The sequence below is a fragment of the Carassius gibelio genome, chromosome B9 (genome assembly GCF_023724105.1).
Source record: "Carassius gibelio isolate Cgi1373 ecotype wild population from Czech Republic chromosome B9, carGib1.2-hapl.c, whole genome shotgun sequence".
Lineage (NCBI taxonomy): Eukaryota > Metazoa > Chordata > Actinopteri > Cypriniformes > Cyprinidae > Carassius > Carassius gibelio.
Genome location: NC_068404.1, coordinates 27,465,626 through 27,486,155, shown reverse-complemented (window position 1 = coordinate 27,486,155; position 20,530 = coordinate 27,465,626). Strand labels below are relative to the sequence as shown.

Sequence of the window (20,530 nt, the reverse complement as noted above, 5' to 3'; positions counted from 1 at the left end):
AAGAGTACTGCAAATATTACAAAAAAATAAGTGTTATTCAGAAATTAGTGCAGGCCATTAAAAACACATTGGTCGACCACTGGGATTTTCAGGGTCTATGACCCAATAAGCAACTGCTATTGAAAAGAAACAAAATACACACAAACAGCAACAACAAGAGTAAAATATTATTTCCATTTCTCCCCATCCAGCTCTCCAAGATTCCTGGCTTCATATCGCAGACACTGCTGACAGTTGGTATCGCAGGAACAGTGCAGATTTGGGCCTCCAACACCTGGTTAGCACAGTATAATGCACCCTGCACACAGCCGAGTGACACAGACATCGCAGGTCACTCTATAATCCAACTCTCATCTAAAGCAGTCCCAGACAGTTTCAAATCTGCTTGGAGGAGTGCAGCAAAGCAATCTCCCAGGCAGCGCTCTACTGCTTTCATCACACAAACTCACAGCACGGCATGAATTACAACAGCTTTCTGTCTGCCGCCCGCCTGCCTCCCGGAGCACAGGGAACTGGAAAGGAGGAAAAAACATGCCCGTCTCCCTCTCGTTCGCTCTAATGCTCCCCTTTCTCTCTCCTCCTTTTACTCTGACGCTTTGGGTTCTGACTCTCTCTTTCTCACAGTCTTTTCTCTCCGCAGCCTCTGTCTTTTATTGGCTCCGGGGCTCAAAAGCCACCATCAAGTTTAATCCCAAACTCCATCTGCAAACACAAGCAGTTACATACACTGTCATCTTAGACACAGCATGGGATTATCAAAGAGACATTTACTCAAGAGCCGACGGGATGACGGGGGTGGTTGCACGCACACTCTCGCCGTCTGTAGATAGACTTCTGATGACAACAGCGTTCGGCTGCAATGTCCAGCAGGCATGCTATTGTGCACACACCTCCCGCTTATCTAAGCTTACTGGGCCTAAGCACTCACAAACACTATTCACAACACAAAGAAGAAAGAAGATGTCACAGAAAACGACACTGTTTACGAGCTTTTAGCCATGTGCACACATGTACCTTGATGTCTAAAGCCTGTCAAATTAAATGTCTCTCTAAACATGACATAAACACATTACCACTCCTTGTAGCACGTGCATCATAAATAAAATAAATATTTTACCGGTTAGAATAAACAACAGAACAATTAAACCCAAAATTGATAATTGTAATACTAATAGTAATGATAATAATAATAATATGTATATGTATATATATTAGTGCAGTCAAAACGAATGATCACAATAGAATAAATGTTTTTGTTTACATAATATGTGTGTGTACTGTGTATGTTTATTTTTTTGTTAAGTATTTAAGAACATTTTATATATATATATATATATATATATATATATATATATATATATATATATATATACATAAAAACATAAAAATAAATGAAAGTAAATATTTTCAAAATATATACTGTATGTGTGTGTATTTATATACACTTCCCATATAATATACGAATATTGAGCAATGAAACTAAATCATTTTGATTCATGGGAACGCACACTTTGAACAGGTTTATGAAAATTAATCAAACTTACCAACTCACATGCTGCTTTCACTACTGAAGCGAAAATCTTTTTAATGAGACATAAAGGATCATGAAACTACTCTAATTACATAGTCTTTCAGTCACTTAATGAGCAAATTAAAAGTTCACTGAAGTCACTGCATTTGCAATATTACTTAATTTTGCATCATCATCACAAATATAACCTAAACATTTAATATATCACCTAGCCCTAGTTGCATTCGCAGAGTCTGGGATATCTACTCACTATTTCTCTATAAATAAATCCCCTTGATATCCCATCAGTGTATAGTGTGTATATCAGAGCACTTTCTCCACAATAGAAGATGGGCATGTGGTTTTCCCTCGCCTGAATCCCCCGCAGCCTGGCCAGACACCACACACACACACACACACACAGCTAATTAGCAGGATGATGCTGAGCTAATTGTGTTAATTTACAAGGTTTTAGTCAAAGGGATCGCTGCTTTGGCTGGCAAAGCTGTCAGGCCCGCGAGTTAATGACTAAGAAAGGCTGAAGACAAAGAAAGCTGGCAAGAACATGGCAGACATGCCAGCAAGCCCATTAATAAAGCCCAGGGATAAAACCAGGGCCGCAAATCTAGACAGATGTCAGTTCTAGAACTATTATCAACTGATAAGCAATGTAACGCCTATGTAATGCTTGCTAGCAACAAATACATTTCATTATCATAGTCCAGACTTTCCCTTATTCAATTTCCAAAGCCAAGTCTCTAGTGTTTTCAAAATTGCAAATGCATTGCATGCAAATGTGAAAAATAAAATTATTTGGTGCAATTATGCTGATGCAAATGACGTGATATTTAAGTGATGGAACAATAATTTTTTCAACAGATCCTGTGCATTCAACTGTGCAGACAAATTTGATTTTACACACTGTGGTTTGCTGCTTTTTGTTGCTTTGCATCATTGAAAAGAAAAAGAAAAAAGTGCACTGTAAAAAATTTACCGGTAAATAAGAGTTTTTTTTTTTTTTTTTTTTTTTTTTTTTACAAGAAAAAAAAACTACTTTAGTCTTTCTACTTCAACATTTTTCCACAAGTAGTATCATTCAGAAACAATTACAGTTTTAAGTTTTGCATATTTTATTTGTTTTTTATTTCAATTTTAGAAATGTAGTTGATTTTTACATATTTTTATATAGTTTATACATTTATTTTGGTTAATCTCCAGTTTCTTTTAATTCATGTAAAAAAAAATGGTTTTAATGGTTTTGATTTTAGTTTAAGTTTAAGTTTTAGTTTACTATATTAACCCCCATCACTTGTCATTTCTTTGTAATCATTTATAAAAAAAATTACTAGCAACTTCTGAGTAAAAATAGTAAATCCTACATAATTTCTTTCTGTTTACACTACTATATAGATCAGGTTAAATACAACATTAAACATTCACTGAACTGTGATTGTGCATGCATAAAATATTCCTGCAAACAAGGAATTTTAGTATTTTTAATACAAATATTTGCTTTTAAATATTGGTTGTTGTCCTTCAATAATCCTATTTAACACAGATGCATATTTGCTATCATCAGAGGACAAGCTTTTCATTTTTTTTTTATTACCTTGGGAAGTCAGAGTGGTTCGACTATCTCCCTGCCTCTGTACATCCACTTGTTAATGCATTTATTACTCCTCTTTCAAGTTCCACTTTGGAATATATACATTTATATACGGCTCCTCTCACAGGCAGGTCTTTGTGAGGAATGTGGGTGTTAACTTGCTCTACAACAAAGTAAGATGTTTCAAGAGGTTGAAATCCTCCGCTGTGCACACAGAGAGATTTCAAACAATGCTCTCGTCTCACGGTTTGATGGGTTTTATGAAACACACTACACTCGAACAAAAGAACAAATTCACTTCCCGTCACTATTACCGAGCCATTACAAAAATAAAACCTTTCTTTCTCGACAAGATTAAAGCAGCTGGAAATGAGACATCAAGGAATTATTTTACAGGGGAATAGTGAGTCGCTCTGGACACTTTGAGTTCGAGTACTCACCTCATGTATGTGCCAGTATTTGTAAATTGCTACTATTTTTATCCAATATGCTTACTTTGACGCTTCAGACAGTGTTGTCCCTATATCCTGTTTAAACATGAATTGGGAGCTTTTTGCGATGGCACCGTTTGTGAAAGATTTGAGGATTATAATTGAACGGTGGAGGAGGAAAGCAAGACTCAGAGAGAGAGAGAGAAAAGCAGAATATGAATCATGTGTAGTCTGCGTTTCTACTCCTCTAAATCATTCCAGTCCACACTGAACTCAAGTTTCAGTTAGCACTATGTGACAAACATAAATAACACCAAAACACATCCTTATCGCTACTAGAGGTATAAAAGTGTCACTCTGGCCTCTCTAATCTGTCATTGGTGAGCTCGTTAACTTCTTAGGGAACATGCCAACTAACACTGTGATCAACAATATGGCTCCTGTGACCAAACTATAGTTTACAATCAGGTCGTAATTCATAAAGTCTTAGTGATCATCCGATATATTGGCTAGAAATAATTCAAAGAAAGTCAAGACTATAATTCCTATTAGTTAAATGGGAGTGAATGCATTACCTATAATTAACTAAGAATGAGCAATGCATTTGTTGCACTATTTATTAATCGTTGTAAATGTAAGTTAATAAACAATTAGTTCATGTTAGCTCTGGTGCATTCAGAGCCAATCCTCTAAACCTAAAATACACAAGCTGCGTAGGGCCCCCAAAACACCAGGGGCCCCCCTTGCTCTCAAAGATGATTTAATTTTGTTTTTAAATTTGGCCAGCAGTTATGTAAACACAAATGATCATTTCTTTTAATGCAGTGCATTGTCGCCCTTTCTACATAAAAATCAGTCAAATCATGTAATGTGAATGTCGTACAGTCTTTGCTCGGGATTAAAAAAAACATGTTAAAAGCGTACCGAGCCATGGAAGAGACCCTAGCCAGGTTTCCATCCAAAGTTGCGAATTTAACTCACACGCAAAACTGGAATATTGCATAAAACATTTGCGAACAAGCATCGTTTCCATCCAACAAGTCAAAGAACAATATCGTCACTTCCTGATGAACTGGCACTGTATAAATCATTAAGAAAACTAGGAGAATATAATAATTTTCATATATAATAAATTACTTGCGCCTCAGAGTGAGCAGATAAAACACAATGATGCGATCGTTACCTTCGGAGGTGGATGCTGCTGTTTTGGAACGCAGTCATGCAAGACATTTCTGGAAGGGCAATTATACAGAAATACTTTGATGACAAACTATGCTCGGGTATTTCTGAAATACCATAAAAATATTTCAGCTGCTGTGGAATGAGATCGGTCCGCTGGTTAGTCCAGATTTACTGTCCAATAGCGCAAAGTCACATGACCTTTTTGATGCGATTGGAAGAATTTATTTCTAAAATGCATTTCCATCTCCTATTATTCACCAATTTATTCATCAACCCTTTTTCGCACAAGTAAAAAAAACACCAAGCGAGCGTAAAAACTGTTTTTGCCAATTTAGGGATTTTTATTCGAAATTTTTAATTTTTATCACTTGTTTCTCATGCAATACTTCAAAATGCACATTAAGATAGGTTGATGGAAACATTTAGCAATTATTTCTCAAGCCCTTTCAACGAACGCGATTTGAGGCGGACCAATGAGTTTCATTAATTAATTAATTCATTCATTCATTCATTACCACTCATACCAAACTCTACCCCCGTTGACACAGTTTTGTGTAGGGCCCCCAGAAGTCTAGGATCAGCACTGTCTATTAATAATATTAACAGATACTATTGATTTAAATAATTCATTAGTAAATGTTAAAATGATTAAGGTAATAAATGCTTACTAATGTAGTAAACTAATGGAACCATATTAAAATACCTAATTAAATAAATAAATAATATATAAATAACATATTATATAAATAAATAAATAATACACTACTTCTATTGTGTTTATTAATGTTATTTTCAGAAGTTAAAACAAAGGCTTGTCTGTACGCATCATTATTATTTGAGTATTATTTATATACTATTATAGTGTTTATAAAAATTGTATTAGTGTTTGTTCTCTTAACAATTTAGTTCAATTTACTACGGTTAAACCTTAAACCTATTTGAGGTAGTTGCTAAGGCAACATTTCTTTACATTTAAGTTTTCCATCTAATATTTAGTTTTATGTTAATTAATCTAAATTAGCATATCTGATTTTCAAAGTTTTAGGTAACAATAATAACACTGGTAAGAATTATACGCTGAATTCACAAGAACAAACAATAAACAAACAACTAAAGTCAATATTTTTTTTATTTGCTAAATGTGATAACACTTTACGATAAGGTCTTATAATATAGAGGAAAAATTTTGCTTAAAAATTGTACTATGCATTGAGTTGTCTATGTAGGGCGCTGTAAATATTTGACTTATGAGGTTCCAGTTATTTTGGATGCACTCTTACTAGGTTTAGGAACAGAGCAAACGTCAGTCCTAAGAAGCAGTAATTCTTCTCTATGTAACCTGAATAGTCATATAAACACTTGTATTCGTATTAAAGGGATGTTTGGAGCCAGCCTGAGGCCCCAAAGCTCAATTTCCACTGATTGACTTTTCACAAAACCCCCTTTTGTTTAATTCACCACTGTCTGCTGGTCTACTTTACGGCTGGAAAATCTTAGATTACACTGACCATTGTCACTCATTTGGGAGAGAGGCCAAACAAAAGCCGGCAAGACTGATTGATCGAATGCGGGACTTCATTAGAAGATATTCTGAAGGTGCATTGAATATTTTGCACATGATCTGGTGCTGGTGGGGTTGCAAGACTTTTCTGAAAGTGACAGATAGCAAAGAAAAAACATGTTAAATGCACATAAAATGCAAAATGCACAGTTATGGGAGAAAGCGCTTTTGAGGAAACTATCACAGTTACCTAAAACTGAAACGATCATGACGATTATTGTTACTATTATTCTTTTTTTTTTGCATTTTAACTTTTTGCCAGTATATAAAATAAAAACTGAAACAGTATCTTACTGATAATAAAACAGTGGCACTGGGTAGAAGTGTCAAACATAGACATCCTCAAAATGATGAACAAAACTAAACCAAGTAAAAAGAAAACATGTCCCAAAATACAATAAATAAAGGTTCACTTAAAGCAAAATGAAATAAGGTTTGTGTTGGTAACAATATTTGGAGTGCAATGAATTATTGGCCATTCAGAAACATATCATGGCCACTAAATTCAAAACCAGAAACCAAAATAGACTTTTATTCTACTCAGTCTATGCAAAGTATTAGGTTTTTGTCCATGTTTGATTTGCAATTAATTTTGGTATAATTTTTTATGCTAAATACGCAGATCACAATTACATCCCTGTACGATTACTCCAGTACCACAACCACACAATGACAAAACCGAGCTAACTTTCAGAAATATAATAGTCAATTTTCTCTTCTAGTTGATCTGAATGATTAAAGATATGCCATACTTCCTTCACCTATTACAAGCTGAAACCTGACAGTAATTACTGATCATCTGTGCTGGTCTAATGGCTCTGTTAGTTCTGCCACTGATCAACACACTGAGTTTGGACGGCGGGGAGAGCGGAGCGGGAGAGAGCGGGTTTACACTGCAGTGTGTAATTTCAGACACTGTGATCATGGCCAATGAGACAGAGAAGCTGACCTTTTTCGGATCTATTAATCTGGCTAGCCTCGGCCGATTTTAAGCAAACAGCGGCGAGCTTGCGCTCTTTCGGTCCAATTTCCCAGCGCGTAAATTGGACAGCCGCTCGCACCATTCTCAATTCATTACTGTGCTGCTGAAAGGAAGCTATGAGGTGGTGGAGGTGTGTGTGTGTGTGTGTGTGTATCGACTAGAGATGTGTTCATTCTGACCACTTGAAAACTCATAGATAAATCAGACGAGTCCCTGTATTTAAATTGTTAATTCATACATACCAGGTTTGCACTTCACACACACACACACACACACATGCACACACACGTTTGTTTTTGTGAAAAGTGTGTTCATCCCATAGGTGTAATGGTTTTTATACTGTACAAACTGTATATTCTATGGCCCTTCACCAACCCTACCCCTAACCCTAACCCTCACAGGAAACTTTGTGCATTTTTACTTTCTCAAAAAAACTCATTCTGTATGATTTATAAGTGTTTTGAAAAATGGGGACATGGGTTATGTCCTCATAAGTCACCCTCTCCTTGTAATACCTGTGTCATACCCATGTCATTATACAGAGTTGTGTCCTGATATGTCACAAAAAACGAGCACACACACACACACACACAAACACACAAATAGAAATGGGATAATTATTATTTTGAAAGGCATTACATTTTATTAATAAATACATCTTGTTTTAAAGATTAGATATTTTGAAAAATGTGTTAAGTTACATTATTATTTTTTTATATAAATATGCATCAGATTGCATGATCTATTGTTGTTGTTTGAGCATCTTGCACCATATGAATGGATAGAAGATGCTGTGTCAGGTTAAAAATACTGTTCATTCGTCCTGACTTAAATACTGTTGATTCTCTGCTGTCCCAATTTTAACCAATGACACTGCAAGATACTGCCGAAAATGTCAGTAAAACCAACCACAATTAAAAAAAAAAAAATTGAAAATGAACCAACAATGAATAAATAAACCACTACAAAGTCACTAAAATATACTCCAGCACTTGACTTCCAGCGTCGACGTGCAATCGTTTCCAGCATCAAAGGCCTGTTTCCGCCGGTTCTTCTCACTCTGGTGTTCGGTGCGGGTGCATGGACGCGGTTGCCCTAAGAGGAAGCTGTCATAATTGAAACGTGGCCTAATCAGACTCATTACCATTTTGGGCAATTTGCACCACCAAAGATGCTTATTAGGTAACTGTGTTTAATAAAGCGCTCTTTAGAAAGCTAACAGTAATGAGCTCTTTAAAGTCAGCTCGGAGTGTGATTATGCCAGTGGAAGTGTTTAGCCTGCCGCGCACAGACTGCTACATTTAGTCTTGTGCAATGTCATAATTAAGCCGTGCAACCTGCTTTCACTGCCTCACAATGGATGCGGCCTGTAAAACCCAGGAAAATATTTATAATTACTGATCATTACAGCCCAGGGATTTTTATCTGCGGATGTAAACACAATTATGAGAGCCTCTTGCTTTCATGTGCCTCAAACAGAGGACTCCATATGTGTGGACACACATTAATTACATTTATAAATAAAAACAAACTCGTGTTGTTGTTTCAGAGTGCTACTGATCTCTCTCGCGTGCACGCCTTTTCCCTTTCTCCGCTTTTGGAGCGAGTCTGGGATGTGCTTCTAATTCAATCGCAACTAGAAATCATTATGGCAATTCATCTTACATATCAACTTAAAAGGTAATTTGAAAATCCATGTCGTACTCTTTCAAATGCGGCCGGAGACCAGAGGTCATCGTTTAGCCCCTAATTTACTCAAGAAATTTAGTCAAGGCCCTCTAACTGCAGTGGAGCGCATGATTTTCCTGACCGCGGTGGAGGAGGACAGTGAGGGAATTTTTTTTTTTTATTTAATTTTTTCCGAACGGTTGCACTTCCATATGGGCTGGAAAATATAATGAGTATTCATGATATTAGTAAAGAAGATTACTAATAGATCGATAGATGGACAGATTCAATTTCGATTTTTGCTCAGACCAGAACAATGAAAAAAGTATCCCAATTCCGTTGGAAAGCTGTGGATTTGGCAACACTTTCGCAGCGTGCTGTCACTCAGATGTAAACACGGAGGACATAAAGTCAGCGATTATGTGTTTATTTATCACGTGATCGAAATTATGCACAGACAATATGTCAAGGATGTTACAGAAGTCATCAAAATTGTGAAACTTTTGTGATACTTTTAGGGTTGCAAAAAGGTGGAAGATTTCCAGCTAATTTCTGAAACATTCCAGAAATTTTCAAACTTTCCAGGATTATAATTTTTTTAAATTGCCGGGTCACCTTCTGTGTGAAAGCAACCACGTCCCAGGATTGATTTTGGCATTGAACCCGGGTCGGGGACCTAGTAACATTGCCGGGTTCAACCCGGGACGAGCGCTGTGTGAACAAAAGCCAGATCTAATGCCGTGTCGAAGTGATGACGCACGTTATCGCGCGACTCTTTTACCGGCTGTTTTGAAGGAAGATCAACGTTCGCGACGAAAAAATGTGCAAACTGTAATGAAGCAGAGATCAGTTAGTTCCTCACTTTCCGCGCTGACGCCGAGATCGTTTGCTTGCTTCAGTGAAAGTATAACGTGCCTAACGTTTTCGACTCGTACATTACACGTCACGCGCTGATGTCACGTGTAGTTACGGGATCTTCAAGGGTTGTGTGTGAAAGCACGCACATATACCGGGTCATCACTGGCAGTGTGAAAGTGCAAAATCTAGCAGCCAGGGAACAATTGCCGGAACACTTTACCCGGGTATTTGCTGGAATGGCAGTGTGAAAGGGGCTACTGAAAGACTAATGAGTGCTGAAACATCACTGCACTTCCACTGACTATCTTTCACAACTGTCTTGATAACTTTGGGTGTGTAAAATCTTTCAAGTGAATTCCGTGAGAGCACAATTATAACGAATGTCGATCTACAGTGACTTAAAAGACACGACTGTTCGCACCGTGGTCGCACTGCAAAACATCTGACCTGTATCAGATTTACTAGCACATATACGCAAGTGGAACAAACTGAAAATGGATAAGATCAGATTCCATGTGCTTTGTGCTGCTCACACTGTCATGTAAAAACAGATCTGAGTTACAGAACATGTGAGCACAAAAAAAAAATATATATATAATCAGATTTGGCAGTGTGAACATACTGTAGCCTCTTAGTTTCCACACACAGTCTTTGTTAATTAGTTAATGAGGACCATCATCAAATGAAGTAACACCTGCAGTCACACTACCTTCTGGGTGGTATAATTTAATCAAGCCGTCTAAACACAATTAATCAATTAATTACTCTTAAATGCATGTCAGACACTGAAGTCCATCATTTAGTGATTTGGTTAATTGTGGGAGTGTGAGCAGAGACATGACAGGGACATAAGTCGGGCAATGACAAACACACATCTGAGACTATTACAACCAGAAAAATTTAAATAAATACATACATACTATTCTACCGAAATGCTATTTTTGCATTCATGTTGATTCCATCAAAGACCAAACATTTGCCTTAACAACTCTAAAAATGTCAGTTGGTGTATCAATCAAGTAGAAAGGGATACATATAATATATATGCATATATATATATATATATATATATATATATATATGCATATATATTATAAAGATTAATGAAAACATTAAATGTACCTTGTCTTGTCACAAAAGTATGCTGAATGAATGAACGAGTGAATAAATAAATAAAATGTTTGGAGTATTCTTGCTACATGACAAAAAAAAAAAACACTTCCTGTATTTTGGTTAAATCATATAAAATAAAAATATTTTCTTCTTTATTACAATTTACAGACATACAGGGAAACAAATATCCCTATATTTTTGAGTTATTTGCTTTGAAAACATGAAATTGACCTTGCCTTCTCACAAAAGTATGCTGAATGAATAACCGAATGCCTGAATTGGTGCTGGGCAAAGATTCATTGAGATTAATCGCATCCAAAATAAGTTTTTGTGTATAATATATCTGTGTACTGTATATATATATATATATATATATATATATATATATATATATATATATATAAATATAAAAGCACACACATACATTATATATTCAGAAAATATTTGCAAGTCTATGTCACAAAAAAGGGTTAGCGAATTCAAAAATCTTCTAAAAACTTGTTTTAAAACAGCATCAGGTGTTTTAAAATTAACACGTTTATGTTGATTTTTATATTTATATAATTTATGTAATATATAAATATGTTTAATATATAAACATAAAATATTTGCTTATACATGCATGTGTGTGTATTTATATATACACACACATAATACATATACACAGTACACAAACATATATTATGTACATAAAAACTTTTATTTTGGAATTGATTAATCAGCACTACAATAATAAAATACGTGCATACATAAATACATAAATAGGCCTAAGTAAATAAATAAATTAAATGTTTTGAGTTTTCCTGATATGACAACTAGCCTTGTCACAAAAGTAGGTAAATAAATAAATGTTTCGAGTTTTCTTGCCATGGCTACAAAGACTTGCTGCATTTTGGTTATATCACATAATATTTCTTTCTTTAATACAATATGTAGGCAGTTACACCACCTAAACATTTTAGCTCAATCAAACTGCTTTAGAGAGGATTGTCACACTGCAGGGACTGAATAGCTAAAGCACAAAACTCTTTATTTCTCTTCTTTCGGCAGTGCAGCTGAATTCTCATTCCCACTGACACTCAGGCCTTCAGGCTTTTTCCAGCATGTCTGTTTAAATTTTCAGACTGACCTCTCTTCTGCAGATCTCCGCAGATTTGTGCATCAAACTCCAAACTCCTAGAGCTGAAAACAGCAACAGACCTTTTACTCAGTGACACGACAGCTTTATGAGAACAAGGTCAGTACGACCACCTGTAAACGCTCAACATCAACAGCATCTGAAATCACTAAATCAGACCTATTCAGTGAGCGTTCATATGATGCACTCATTGCAAAAGATGCATGAACTGGACTGAATTATCTACTGGACCGTAAAATCTCTGAAAGGTGTTATTACTGTATCAATAGCATCACTAAATGGAAATGCAAAAATAAACATGTTGGGCAAACAGTCTTCCCATCTGCCATTGGTCGGCTAATCTGAAATAAGTCCCACCCCCCAAGGTATGCTATTGATTTGTGCAAGTGTTGCCACATTGCCACTGGTCAGGATGCTTGAAAAAACTGAAACGTTAAAAAATATATTTTGACAACATGGATGAAAAAAAAAAATAAAAAAATAAAAAAAAAAATAAAATAAATAAATATATATATATATATATATATATATATATATATATATATATATATATATATATATATATATATATATATATATATATATATATATATATATATATATATATATATATTTAAATATTTAAATTATGGCAAATGAAAATAAAACAAAATACTTGAATATAGAAATTGTTTTGGTACTTTGATATGCTTGTGAAATATAATAAATTATTTTATATAAATAAATAATTTAATACAAAACATTATTTGTTTATTTGTTATTATTATTACTATTACCAATACTATTACTACAAAAAACAACAACATATATATGTATATATATATATTAACCAAATAAATAAAATAAAATACATGTTAAAATATATTTTTAATTGATAAAGAGATTAATATATATATATATATATATATATATATATATATATATATATATATATATATATATATATATATATATATATATATATATATATATATACATATATATATTAACAAACACACACACTACTGTTGGTTAATATACAGACGTGTAAAATACAACAAATAATTTTTATATAAATCTCTCTCTCTCTCTCTTTCTCATATATATATATATATATATATATATATATATATATATATATATATATATATATATATATATATATATATATATATATATATATATATATATATATATATATAGGTATTCAAATAAAATATACTCAACCAAAACATCGTTATATATTTTTTTTATATAAAATATTATTTACCTTCAAAATAATTTACAAAATATCGCCAAGGAGATTTAAAAATGTATAATTCGAATAAGATGAATATTCAGTTTTTGGATTTCATTTACCTTTCATCAACCTTAGAAAACCTGCTCTATTATCGTTTGCGTTATTTATTTTTTTTTGTCTTGTCAATTACTGTTCTTATTTGTTTCATGTTGAATGTGTGATACAGACTCTTTTTATATAATTTCTGATAATATTAAATAATCATTGTATGCTGTATGTTTTATGTCTTTTACACTTTGTTTGGGTTTTGTATCATGTATGTGGTTTTGCCAATATTTGCTTAACACTTATTGAAAATTAATAAAAAAATAAAAAAAATAAAAACATTTAAGAATAAGATGAATACAGACACTATGTGGCACAGTGGATACGCCTACTCGTTGATATATTAATAAGTGTGAGAAATAATGAATTTTTTTTTTTTTAAAATGCACTATATCACACACACAATATACACTCGTTTACACACACACACACACACACACACACAAAATTACTGCAAAACATTAAAATATCTACATAAATTGTACACTTGAACACTTCTATGAATCTGCGAAATGCACAGTTATTGAACGATGCGATCCCCAAATACCAGCCGATTTATCAGTCTATCACATGGACAACACAACTCTGCCTTTCCATCACCTTCTCCGAACGAGTGTTTCACACAGGAACAGTTGGTGCGCTTGACCACACTAACACACCAACAACCTGAAGTGGTCAATCCATCAATATGTTCGCGAGTCTTGCATATGCGCCGCGGCAAAGCGAAGCCACACTGAAGAAACTGGAGGCGGATAATGTGATAATTTCTGTCTAATGTACCATCTGCTATTGTATCAATGTCAGCGTTAGCACGAAGCAGCTTTGCTTTCCGTCTGTAGCCTGATGCTCTCAGAGGCTTTCAGCGAGGACTGCCAAACACTTACAACAGCCACCGAACAACACCGCCTGCCGCTTGTTTCCCTTACAGACAGACACGATGACTGCTGGGAAACCAAAGGCCCAAATCCAAGAGAAATCTACACTGTGTACTTAGCTTTAATGTAGTTGGCCTGTCAGTCAAGCAGTCAATTTCCACAGACAAGGCCACTCTTTGTAAATCAGCGTAATATTCACGCTTCTATTCTGAGGGAAGACGGTGTGGACGGAGACAGAGCTGTAATCATTTCAATCTGGTAAACAGCCATTACGCCTCTCGAAGCGTCTGGCTGCTCGACTGATACGACAGTCTCGTCTCTTCTCTCGAGAAACAAGACACGCGGCCTGGGTTTCAGCGCACCATTTCAATCAATCCGGCAACTTCCACGATGTGCGACGTTCTTGTGCAGTTTCGGATACAATATACAGGTGAATGAATTCACAAAGATGACGTCAAGAAAAAATCATCCAGGATGCGACTTAAACTTCATGCAGACCTTTAAATGATGCAATGCATTATCAAAATTAATCCATAAAACTGTGCTTCTGTTGGAGTGATACTGAAAATAAAACAGTCAAATCAGTCATTTTATCTTTTATAAGGGCTCCAGGCTGCAACTAAAATATAGTTTCATGTTTATTTTCCATGCAAATGTTTAAATAATGCAAAGTTTTATCAAAACTAATCCCCTAAACCACTTCTGTTAAAGTGACGCTGAAAAAAAGAATACATAAAACATTAAAATAATCAACCAAGATAGTCCAAATCAATCGATGAATCAAATGCTCCAGACTGCTAAAATTACAGATGCATGCTTATTTTTCATGCAAATATTTAAATAATGCAAGGTATTCTCAAAATCAATCCATAAAACTGGATTAGAGTGAAACTGTAAATAAAAAAAAAGTTTAAAATAAAATGTAAAACAATTAAAATACATAGAAACTTTTTAATTATACCACAAAGATAATCAAACAAATAATTGTTATCTTTAAATGGCTCCAAAATGCAATTAACACTAAAGTCTAATGTTTATATAAACTTGCTAAAATAAACTTAAAATAGTGCTTCTTTTAGAGCAATACTTGATTTACCTTGGCACTCTTAGCATGAAGTCCTGGCCAGCTGTAGTGTATGAGATACATTAAGGGCAGCAGAATCGTCTCATCTGCTTGGGTCTCATCCATCAGTCTAACTACAGTGAGCTAATTATTTAGCCCATAACCCAGACGCGATGTACATTACATCGGCTGAAAGATAAATCATTACACACACTACACGTTCTGATATTAAGTGGCTTGTAAGTACAGTGGATGCATCATATTTCAAGAGCAGACAATATACACAGACGTGACGGCAGCCAGAGTAATGACCAGCCATTATCTTATATTGCTTGCAATAATAATTTTCAAGAGACTCGTTCGGTGAAGGGTGGTCTATCAGATGTTTGGGACAAAGACTTTCCTACGTAATACAAAAATCGCTTTTTAAAGGTCGTTAAATGAAGACGGGTAAAACCCTGGGGAGGTTATTTTTACATCTGAAACACCATTGATCACAGCACATCGTGCGGTTTATAAATACATCAGCACCTTTTATACCTCACTTCAATAATATTACACAAACAATTGATAACTGCTGTATCTGTTGCAGGAACAGACGAAAAGGACAACATAAAATATTATTATATCGTTATTTTTTCAGGCAGTAAAAACACTAACAAAAAACAAACAAAAAACAGATAGTTCCTAAACAATCAAATCAATCAATATTGTATACACTGCTAAACAGTTTTGACATTTTGCTGCTTTGCTAAATAAAGATGAAAAGGACAATATAAAAATTCATAATATATTGACAGTTTTTTAAATATATTTTTTATATATCTATATATATATATATATATATCTATATATATATATCTATATATATATATATATATATATATATATATATTAGGGGTGTAACGATACGCGTATTCGTATTGAACCGTTCGGTACGACGCTTTCGGTTCGGTACGCGGTACGCATTATGTATACCGAACGGTTCGTTGGAGTAATTAATTATATTTGAAAAAAAAAAAAAAAAAAAGAGAGAGAAAGAAATATAATGATATGCGTTCAACAAGGTAGCCCAATAACCCAAACAACGTAACAGGCAACGCCCCTGACACTCCCGAAGAAGAAAAAAACACCATCTTATATGTTTATGTTAGGCTACTCAGCAGGCGCTCGCTCACTCAGTACGCGCTGAAGGCTCGTTGCAAAATAGCCAATGCGTTTAACAGACTAGAAATGAGAAGATCCTCCAATAACCAACAGGTCTGGTGTTTGGGTGCACTTTGGATTTCCTTTAAGCTATAATGGTGATGGCAAGAGAGTGGTGGATAAAAAAACAACGGTATGTCGCATCTGCAACATGACAGGGTACACCAGCGGGATTACAAAAAAAAAAACCAGCGGGAATATCTGGGATATATGCGTCAGTACTATCTGGGAAAAGACGAAAAAAAGGAGAAACATGCACGCAGCAAACTATCCCTGCAGCATTTAGACACTATAGCTTACAGGGAATCCAACCCAAACACCAGACCTGTTGGTTATTTTAGGATCTTATATTTCTGGTCTGTTAAATGCATTAGACATTTTGCAACGAGCCTTCAGCGCGTGCTGAGTGAGCGAGCGCCTTAGGGGCCGTTCACATATCGTGCCTAAAAACGCATGGAAAACGCTAAGCGCGTCTTTCTCCTGCTTTCCAAAGCGCTCGGGCAGAAGCGCTCATGAGGCGTCTGTCTTTGCTAAGCAACAATGACGTGCTCTCTCCATGAGACGCGGAAATTTCAGCGAAGGATAAATGGATTTGCAGCTCTAAAAATCGCTTGCAGTAGCTCTGCTACTGAATTTATTTCAAAATTGCAATCCATATACAACTATGATCAGCTGTTCCTTCATCTTGGCTGAGCTCTCAACGTTGTTACGGGAAAGGATGAAGCTGATTGGTTGGTTCTTGTCACATGACCCGCGGTGCGCTTGCAGCATTCTGAAAAGTTGAGATGTTTTTACATTTTGCTGTATCTAAAACGTATTGAACCGAACAGATCCGTGACATCAGTGTATCGTATCAAACCGAACCGTGAATTTTGTGAACCGTTACACCCCTAATATATATATATATCTATCTATATATATATATATATATATATATATATATATATATATCTATATATCTATATATATATATATATATATATATATATATATATATATATATATATATATATCTATATATATCCCGTAACAAAACTGTTTACCCCTAATATATATATATATCTATATATATATATATATATATATATATATATATATCTATCTATATATATATATATATATATATATATATCTATATATATATATATATATATATATATATATATATATCTATATATATATATATATATATCTATATATATATCTATATATATATATATATATCTATATCTATATATATATATATATATATATATATATATATATATATATACATCTATATCTATCTATCTTTATCTATCTATCTATCTATCTATCTATCTATCTATCTATCTATCTATCTATCTATCTATCTATATATATATATATATATATATATATATATATATATATATATATATATATATATAAATAAAAATTATAAATATAAAAATTATAAATAATCTTGTTATAATAATAAATGCCATTATATATATATATATATATATATATATATATATATATATATATATATATTTTTTTTTTTTTTATGGCATTTATTATTATAACAAGATTATTCTATCTTTCTGTAAATGATGTAACAAATTTATTAAAAATATTCTGCAATACATTTAATAAGAAAGTGGAAAATATGCACTAATTTACCTAAAAATAAATTTATATTAATATTCTGTTTGATAAAGTTATTTTTATCTTATTTTTAAAATAATGAAAAATAATTGAACAAGATATTTACTAAAAATAAAGATATTTATATAAAAATATATAAAAATATTTAGAAATAATTTTCTGCTAATATATTTAGTGTACAAAAATGTGCAAAACACTCACTGATTACTGAACTATGAAATATATTTATTAAAATAAATATATATTTTTTTACTTTTCTTTGATAAAATTAAAATAAATCTTAACTGCTGTCTGTAACAGATTTGTGATGCATTATAAAATATATTTCTGAATTTAGTGAATTCCTCTTGAATACACAGGAGAAGATTATTTAATAACTTTACTACTGTAATACATAAAGACACACACACACACACACACACACACACACACACACACACACACACACACACACACACACACACACACACACACACACACACTGCTAACATGTCTATCAAGATCATAAGCACATATGAACTCAAATCGAATGCATTCATTAGTTCATTAACTGAACTATAACAGACACTTGTAGAGACAGTAAGCTCATGCCTGGCTTTAATAGCCTCACCGTAAACACTTCAGACAATCATATTGATCGAAAAGAACTAAAAACAAAAGATGGTAGAACAGAAAAGGCAAATCTAGTTATTCATACCAAAGTGGAAACTTGCACATAAATCCACCAAAAGAGATTTGCTGAATGGTTCAGATGAAGAGTCTTGAAGAGCGTCGTGCCCTTGCAAAAGCGTCTTTTTGTAACTTCACAAAAACAATTGAATGGCTATAGAAAAATGCTTCTTTTTCAGTGCTATGAAACGTTTGAAAATTCTGGATGAGTTTAGCACTTTATAACACAATTCCTTCAAACTTTGTTAATTTAATTTAGTTAAAAAACCACTGAGATGTCAAATCGAAGAATGCAGCCCAAGGACGGTGAATGGGGCAACGCTGTTCAAAAGAAGGGGAGGAAAAAAAGAAACCTTAACACTTGGACACTTTCGAGGAGGTGGAATAATTTTGATAGAATCAAATTCAATGAAAAACATTTCAATAAAATGGTCTCTGAATAACAACTTTCTACAATAACATAAAGACAGAATAATCAAGAATTCTTTAATTTAGTTCAGACATCCAAATGTAATTAGTGTGAAGATGTTTTAGATGTTGATTTATCCTTCATAAATCTTGAAACCATCTAAACAATCCACTTCAGCTTTGCCTGATTAACAGAAAAACTAAAATGTCAAGAACAAAATCAATAACGTACTCGTTTCCTGGTCATGATTACACTTGTGGCATTATTTCTATATTATTTGAGTCATTATTATTGACTCCAATGTGTATATATATATATATATATATATATATATATTAAAGAATCTTTTCCAAGCTATAATAAAAAGTAACATAACAGTAGCTTATATAATGCGTGACATATTTAATTTGCCCTTAAGTTGTAGTGTCAAAACTGAAATGTATATTGAATATTTGATTCACTGTTCCACTGTGCACTATATAATGTTTAATTCACTTTCTTATTAACTACAAAATATAAACTAATGAAATGCTTTATAAGAGAGCAACTGCTGTAGGAAGTCACGTTTGAAAATAAATAAATAAATAAATAAATAAATAAATAAATGTAAATAAAATAATAATCAAATAAAATATAATAAAAAAATAAAATAAACAATAAAAATATGTATAAAAATAAAATACAATAAAATAAAATGAAAAAATAAATAAATACAAAATAAAATAAAAGAAATAAAACAATAAAAAATAAATAAAAGAAAACTGTGCAGTCAAATTTGGTTTTCTTGAATAAATTGATGAATGAATGAATGAATTAATGAATGAATGAATGTTAATAAATGTAAAAAAAAAAAAAAAAACGTTTATAAAGTTGTATAAAAATACAAAAATAACATACAATAAAGTGACAAAATAAAATGACAAAATGACAAAATAAAGTGAATTCAAATAAAACGTCAAATCAGAGAGCTGTTGAACTACATTAACAGTCTAATCAAATTGCATTTATTTATTTAAATGTATTTACTTTATTGTGGAACGTTTGAACAGTAAAATGTGTTAACTTCAGGAAACTGCAAAATAAACGTATAACTTATAAACATATAAAGACATAAAATGACAAAATAAAGTGATAAAATAAAATAAAATAAAATAAAAAAGATCAAATTAGCAAATCAAATCACAGAGAGGTTTAACTAGTTTCCAGCAAGTCTGTATAGGTCCAGAGAGTAGGTGTCTGCATTAGTCTCCACGTTCGAGTTTGACAGCTATGAATAACCTCTGTAGAAACACCTCTGCTCAACCAC

General features: G+C 33.1%; 1 protein-coding gene across 1 annotated transcript in view; it reads right to left on the bottom strand.

Moving 5' to 3' along the window:
* LOC127965154 (fidgetin) overlaps window positions 1–20,530 on the bottom strand; it is a 67,582-nt gene that overhangs the window by 8,132 nt on the left and 38,920 nt on the right. The gene's annotated exons all lie outside the window — the stretch shown is intronic.